This window comes from Octodon degus, unplaced genomic scaffold (genome assembly GCF_000260255.1).
Source record: "Octodon degus isolate 3935 unplaced genomic scaffold, OctDeg1.0 scaffold00092, whole genome shotgun sequence".
Classification (NCBI taxonomy): domain Eukaryota; kingdom Metazoa; phylum Chordata; class Mammalia; order Rodentia; family Octodontidae; genus Octodon; species Octodon degus.
This window is the reverse complement of record NW_004524668.1, coordinates 2612655-2620099: the sequence shown is the minus strand read 5'-3', so window position 1 is coordinate 2620099 and position 7445 is coordinate 2612655. Positions and strand designations below refer to the sequence as shown.

The 7445-nt window shown below is 49.3% G+C and overlaps 1 long non-coding RNA gene across 1 annotated transcript in view; it reads right to left on the bottom strand.

Annotated features, from left to right (window-relative positions):
* Window positions 1-6270: 6270 nt before the first annotated feature.
* LOC111818456 overlaps window positions 6271-7445 on the bottom strand; it is a 2216-nt gene continuing 1041 nt past the window's right edge. The window contains exon 2 of the long non-coding RNA XR_002822435.1: window positions 6271-6534. This is a non-coding gene — a long non-coding RNA (uncharacterized LOC111818456). The remainder of the gene's footprint in view (window positions 6535-7445) is intronic.

Here is a 7445-nt window from a genome sequence, read left to right as displayed (position 1 = left end):
CCCCTGGTGGGCTGAGCTGGCCACACACACACACACACACACACACACTAAATAAATAAATAAATAAATAAATAAATAAATAAATATTTTAAAAAAGAAGAAGGTTAAGGGAGGAACTTTCTATACAGCAAGAGCCTGTCTCAATATACAAGGGCTGGGGGATGTTGCTCAGTGTGAAGGCTCTGGGTTCATCCCCAGTACCAGAAAAACCAAAACAAAGAGAGTATACTAATTACTTAGGTCATAGGCCAGAGAGTCCGTGGAAGGAATGTGTAGTGTGCCCCCACACCTCCACTAATGACAATAACTGCTGTCTACTAAGCAGTATGGTGTGTGAAGGACCATTCTAAGTGCTTTCCTTGTTCTTTTTTTTTCTTTTGGGGGTGGATGGGGAGCTGTGATTCCAGGAGTTGTCTACCACGCTTGGCTTACAAGCTTTCCTTGAGTTTGCTAAGGAATCCTCCCACCCACCCTTCGCGCTAGGAGTTATTGTTACCACTAGTTCATGAACTTCCCAGGTGAAAAACAGATACCCAGCTAGCGCATGCTCAGTGATTAATACTGCTGACACTGTCAGGTAAAGAAAGGTTAAAGAAATTACCAGCGTGAGGCCACAATCCAGCAAGAGCCCGAGGGGTGGAAGTGTGTAGTGAAAGTGTCTCAGTGTGGTGGAAGCTCTTGGGCACCTCGTTCTGCTTGGAATCTGAGGCTTCAGAGGTATGCATCTTGAGTGAGTCTTGAAGTACGGGGGAAAGTGGAACCAGGTGGGGAGGAGGAAACGGAACGGACAGCTATGACTGGGCAGGTTCAGCAAGAATTCAAGAATAAGCATACAAGTCCCTCAGGCTGAGAACCAGGGGCAGCGGGGGCGGAAGCTGAACCACCATCTGGTTGGCTTCCATGCCCCTGGAAAATAAAACAGAGGGCAAGGCTGAGGGAGGGGATCTGGGCAACTCAAACCCAGGAATTTGAATTTGACAGCTAACAGGTACAGAAGATGACTAGGCCTAGTGAGATAACTCTCCACGCAAATCATCTGGACCTGCACTCCCTCCCACTACTTCCTCAGTCCGCTGTGCTATCTTTCCCTGCCTACCTGTCAGCTATTCTTGGATCCCTCTGTGACCCTCTTCCTCACTCACTGATCCTGTCTCTCCTGGGCCAAACTCCCGTCTCTGCTACCCTCCCCACCAACAAGGCCTTTCAGGTCTTTCTCAATTAGATGCAGAGCCCTTCCAGTGGGCTTGATCATGCTTCCTCCTTGTCCCCCCTGCCCCTGCCCCTGCCCCTTTGTGGCTTGGAGCACCCTTACCCTAGTCATCTTTTGTACCTGTTAGCTGTCAAATTCAAATTCCTGGGTTTGAGTTGCCCAGATCCCCTCCCTCAGCCAGGCCCGCTCTCGCACACAGGGTGTGTGCTTCTTTACCTACTTTGACTTGGCTCCAACTTGCTCTGCAGCGCTTGTGTCTTTTCCTACCTCTGATAAAACTTTGCTACCATGTGTGCTTGTCTTGACCACTTCTTTGCTTAGGACAGAGAGAACCTAGAAACCACCTCCACAAGGAGACTCGAAAACCCTGGTATAAAAAGGAAAGAAACTGTACCCTACTAAAAAGACACTTGTTTTTGTTTTTGGTGGTGGTATCAGGGATCGAACTTAGGACCTTGTACTTATTCCACTGAGCTCTCTCCCCAGCCCCAAGACACACATTTTTAAGTTTACAAAAAATTCATTCTTTAGCCAAAAACATTCTTTTTATTCAATTTTTGAGACAGGGTCTTGCCAGGTAGAAGAAGTTGGCCTTGAATTCACTGTGTAACCCAGGCTGGCTTCCAACTTGAAGTGATCCTCCTTCTTCAGCCTCCTAATGGCTGGGATTACAGGCATGCTCCACCAAACCTGGCTGGCAAATAGTGTGTGTGTGTGTGTGTGTGTGTGTGTGTGGTACCAGGGACCGAACTCGGGACCTTGCATTTGCCAGTGCCAGGCAGGCACTTCAGCTGCTGAACTATATACCCCAGCTCTAATAGCTTTTTTTTTTTTGCAGAACCAAGGATTGAACTCAGGCCCTTGAGCTTGCCAGGCAAGCGCTTATTCTACTGAGCTATCTCCCTGGCCTCCTAATAGTTCTTGAAAAGAAAAGAAAGAGGACTAGCCAAGTATGGTGACGCATGCCTGTAATCCCTGAACTCTTGCTGAAGCTGAAGCCGGATTGGAAGTTTAAGCCCAGCCTAGCATGACTCTCAAAATACAAAAGGGCTGGGAATATGGCTCAGTAAAAGGCTCAGCATTTAATCTCTGGTACAAACAAACAAACACAACCGAGGGCTGACAACAGAGATCTGACGTGTGGGAGAGGTTACTAAGATTTCCATACTGTATTTTCATCCCTGTAACCTTTTGAAAATATCTTCTAACTTAGTCATGGGATCCTGAATAGACTTTTGTTTTCAAAGCCTTCTGGCCAGAACTTCCCTGTGGGACCTTTCCTCCCCCATCCTATACCCTTTTGCTTCTATGTCACCTCACCTAACCTTGTCCTTCTGCTGCTCCTGAAGGGGACAATCTCCTTTCCCCTCGGAAGGCTTCCTGGGTGTCAGAAGTCAATGTTAACCCCTGGGCAGCTCCCCTTGTCTTGGTGCTGGGGAAGATCGGGTTAAGCCACATCCAGGCCACAGCACAGGGAGGAGGAGGCGCACAGCAGGCCACGAAGATCAGAGCACAGCCAGGCCAGCCCAGCTGAAGCAGAGTGGGGGGGTGAGGCGGGAGGCCAGCTCCACAGGCTCCCAGGCCCTGTGGGCAGCAGCAGGGAACACGGAAGCTTGTAAATGCCAGTGGGAGAGCAGGAGTGAGCAGTTCTGCAGTTCTGAAAAGCTGATTCCTGTCTGTGGCTACCCTACCGTCAGAGCGCATGGACTGGAGGGGCTACAGGGCGGGCACAGGAAGACCCCTTGGGAGGGCATGGACGCCTGCCCATGAACACAAACTGTTGCCCGGTTCATGCTTTTCTGTGTCCTTTTGTGAATGTAGATTTGTACCTTAGATAGATGTGTGGACTCACACTGACTTGTTCTCTGGCTGTTTAATATGACTCATCTCCTTTGTAAACAGTAAAGTAATTGAGGGTGAAGAGTTGCTTGGTTTTTTCCCCCTCTGCTGTAAATCCCTATGACACTTAACACAGGGATGTTTAGAACATGATTATGTGGCACCTTTAAAAGTTCACCCTAAAAAGAAATAAATAAAAATAAAATAAAAGTTCACCCTAAGGTAGCCTTAATTAGCATTATTTTTGTTCAGTTTTGAGACAGGGTCTAAATTTTTTTTTTTTTTAGTGTGTGTGTGTGTGTGTGTGTGTGTGTGGCCAGCTCAGCCCACCAGGGGGCGGGGCTGGCTGGCATGTGGTGCTGGGGGATTGAACGGCGGTCCCTGATGCTTTGCTAAGCTTGTTCTACTAGGTGCTTTAGACCACTGAGCCATCTCACCAGCCCCATTGAGACAGGGTCTAGCTACCTGGTTTGGGCAGGACTTCAACTCACTATGTAGCCCAAGTTGGCCTCGAACCTGCGGTAATCTACCCGCATCAGCCTCCCAAGGGCTGGGACTGCAGACATGTGCCCTACACCCGGTTTATTAGCATTATGAGGTTTCGCTGTGCTTCTGTGGTCTAACTCTTGGACAAAGGGGTCACACGATGCAGTGAAAAATCTGTATGTCTAAGCTTTTCCTACTCAAGAGTGTGGTCTGTGGAATGCCAGTTGCATGGCTGTCACCTAGTAACTTCTTAGAAAGGAAACCCTCAGCCCTTCCCCAGGCCCAGTGAGTCAGAATCTGCACTTTAGCACCACTGGCGGGGGCTCCCCCCATGAAAGGTGAAGGAGCACCTGGGTTTCTAAGCAGCGTCCCTCTACATTTGTGCGGGGACACGCACACCTGGGATGGGGCGTCCCATCCCCTCTGGCATGGGTGTCTGTACCTACCGTTGTTTCTCTGCCAGGCCGAAAATTCCTGGAAGGCAGGGACTGAACCCTAGGTACAGCTCTGAACCTCTCCCAGTGTAATCAGGCGCCTGGACAAGAAGCAGGAGCCCGGGGTTCCCTTCTGTTTGGGTTTCAGGGTGGCAAGTGTTAGGCCTTCAGTGAAGGACTCTCCAGTCTTTCCACAAGGGCACCCATGCTACCTGTTGAAAAGCCAAAGATGGCAGAGGCTTCTTTCACCTATAGGCTGTTTCTGGCTTCCTCTTCGCAAGATAGGCACGTGACAGATGGGAGGGAGGAGATGGTGGGGAGCAGGAATTTGGGCTGTCATTACCCTGACAGATCACCCTGTGTGGGAACCAAGGCCAATGGAAACCCAGCGGCCTCTGCAGTTGCCCCAAGAGACAGCGGTGGTGCTGCTCCCATTTTTTTTTTTTCTGCTCCCATTTTTACAGGTGAGATAAATGGCTTTGTGACTTGCCCATGCTCCCAGAAATTTACAGGCTCCTGCCCGTCAGCATGTCAGGTAGCAGAGTGCAGGTGGCTTGGCGTCCGGCTGCTGGAGGGTCAGAGACAATCAGAGATGGAGACCTTCCACAGCCCATTCTGTACACTCCCAAGGCTTTTCCAGAATTGTACAGCTTTGCCTAAAGTCCTCAGTGCAGAAAGCAAGCCAACATCATACGGGAGCTCAGGCTCTGCAGGCTTCCTCTGCAGATGGGGCTGGGAGGGACCAGCGGCTCCAGCCTGGGCAGCTTCCAGGGTTCAGGATCCTCCAAGAGGCCCTGGAAGCCTGGAGCACTGCTGTAGCCCTCACTCCGAAAGTCCATGTCCTAGAGGGTTGCCTCCCTGCCTAGAGGGACCGGGTCTCAAGGACCCCTGCAGACATCATGAACAGGGAATAGCAGAGAGTCTGTGTGTCTGGGACACAGCAAGGAAGGAGGAGGAAGACAGATTGGAGGGGGAAGTCGGAAGACAAGATTTCTCCACGGTGTGGAGATCAGACCTACCAAAGAGAAGCCATAGGCCTATTCCGTATGTATGGCTCAAGAGTAGGAGATGATTTGTGCTATCTGTTTTCTTCATGTTTACTTTTATTATCTTTTTATGTATTTAGCACAGGATCTACAGGGTCTCACTACACAGATTGGACTCGTAGTAATCCTCCTGTTTTAAGCCTCCCAAACTCTGGGATTACAGGTGCATGCCACCACGCCCAGTCTCAATCACCTTCTCAGCGTGCCCCAGGGGTGAGGCCGGCCTAGAACGCTGGGGATCAAACCCCAGTCCCTGAGCCTGCCTAAGCTGTTTTCTTCTTTAAAAGACATAATCTTGTTCTGTTGTCCAGGGTGAGACTAAGTCACTAAATTGCTCATTTGAATTTATGGTGGCCTTAAGTCAGTCTCCCAGAATGCTGGAATTAATTAATTAATTAATTAATTAATTAATGCTGGGTGTGTGCCATCATGCCCAGCAATATTTTTTGTTTGTTTTTAAATCTTTTACTTATTTATGTATTTAGTACAGGGTCTAATTACGCAGCTCGGACTTGTAATGATCCTCCTGTCTCACCCTCCCCAGCTGGGATTATAGGCATGCGCCACCACGCCTGATTTCTGTGGCCAGCACAGTATGTGTGTACGTGTGGGGGTGTTGGCATGGCATGTGGTACCAGGGATCAAATGCAGGTCCTTGTGCTCACCAGGCAGGTGCTTTGATTGCCAAGCTATCTCCCTGGCCCTTACTGTTGTTTTTAAAAGACAGGGTCTGGTGATGTAGTTAGTTTAGGCTGGCTTTGAACTCAATATGAAGCCCAGGTTGGCCTTGAACTCCAGGCAATCTTCCTGCCTCAGCCTCCTGCATGCTGGGGTGATGGGTGTGCTACTATAAGCCAGCCTCCAGCAGTAATTTTGTTTTCTTTTAATGGTGGTAGGAATTAAACTAGGACCTGCAACATACCCTCAGCCCTGATCTGTTTTCTTTTTTGCTTTTTTGTTTTGTTTTTTGGTTTTTTTTTTTTTGGTGGAACCGGGGCTTGAACTCAGGCCCTTGCGCTTGCCAGGGAAGCGCTTATTCCACTGAGCCATCTTCCCGGCCCTCTTTTTTGTTTTCTTGCAGTGCTAGGAACTGAACCCAAGGCTGTGTGCATGGCAGGCCAACACTCTGCTCCTGAACTATATCCCCCTCCCTCCAGCAGTTTTCTATCCAGAAAAGGCTGGGAGATTTGGATGAGAGGGAAGGAACTCAAAGCAAAAGCCAGGCAGCTCTCTGTCAAAGATGTGACACTTCAGCTCTGACGCTTTTTCTAAAAGAAGTTTATCAACAGATTTTAGCATGGTATTCCAATTGGGCTTCTCTGTTAGCCCGTCATTACTGAATGGTTGATTACTAAATGGCAAAAGAACTCTCCTTCCGATTCCTACTGCCTCATTCCGAGTGCAGGATGCTCTTCATTGTCATTTTCATCTGTTCTCCAGCTGAGGTGGTGTAGCGCTTCCTCTTCGTTCTTCCTCCCCTCCTTCACTGCTGGCTTGGAGGCTGGACTTGTCAGCAAAACTGCAAAGCCAAAAAGGGAACAGAACTTGAGAGATTTCCCTGTCATCCAGGGAGGCTGTGTGGGAACAGGAGAAATCCAGGCGGGGTCTGAAGCCACACATGCCAGTGTCCAAATCTCAGCGCAGCTGTGATTAGCGGTAAGTCTTCGAACAGATCACTGATACACGAAATGGGACGGACCGATGCTAGGGATACAGCTCAGCAGCCTAAGTGTCTGCCTGGTAAGTAAAAGGTCCTGAGTTCGAACCCCAGTACAAAAAAAGAAAGAAAAAAAGGCAGAGAAGAATGGCAGATCAGTGCCAGCCAGGGATGGGACAGGCTCTCGATTTAAGGCTCAGAACATTTATTGTTACCAATGACTTGGTTACATTTCAGGTCTCCCACATGGCAATGGACACTCACTGTATACCGGCCGAAGCCACAAAGCTGTCACCTCTAGTGGGCTGCGCCCCTCCACGTGCTGGGAGTCAGGATGGAAGAGCTGGGATTAGAGGATGCAGGAGGTTCTTTTCTCAACGCTAACAATCATGAGAGCTCGCATTTCTTGGGCACTTAGCTGGTGCCAGCAGCATTAACATGTTTTAACTCCCTTCATCCTCACCTTGTCCCTAGAGGGAATGTCCCATGCTGCTTCCATTTTTCACAGCTAAGGAAGCGGCTCAGAGAGCAGCTCCGTGACTTGCTCAGAATGCCGTAATACTAGGAGATGATATGCTCAAAATGGTCTGTATGGTTGTCCAAGTTACAGACTGCACAAAAGGGCCTGGCCCGGGGCATAAGCTGAGGCTGCAATGCTGCCTGTGCTCTGCTTGCCTTGTATCCTGGGACAAGGCTGTGCTGGCCCAGAAGAAGAGCAGAAGGGACAACATTTTCTAATTTGACAAAGATGCCTTAAGAGCTATCAGGGGCCC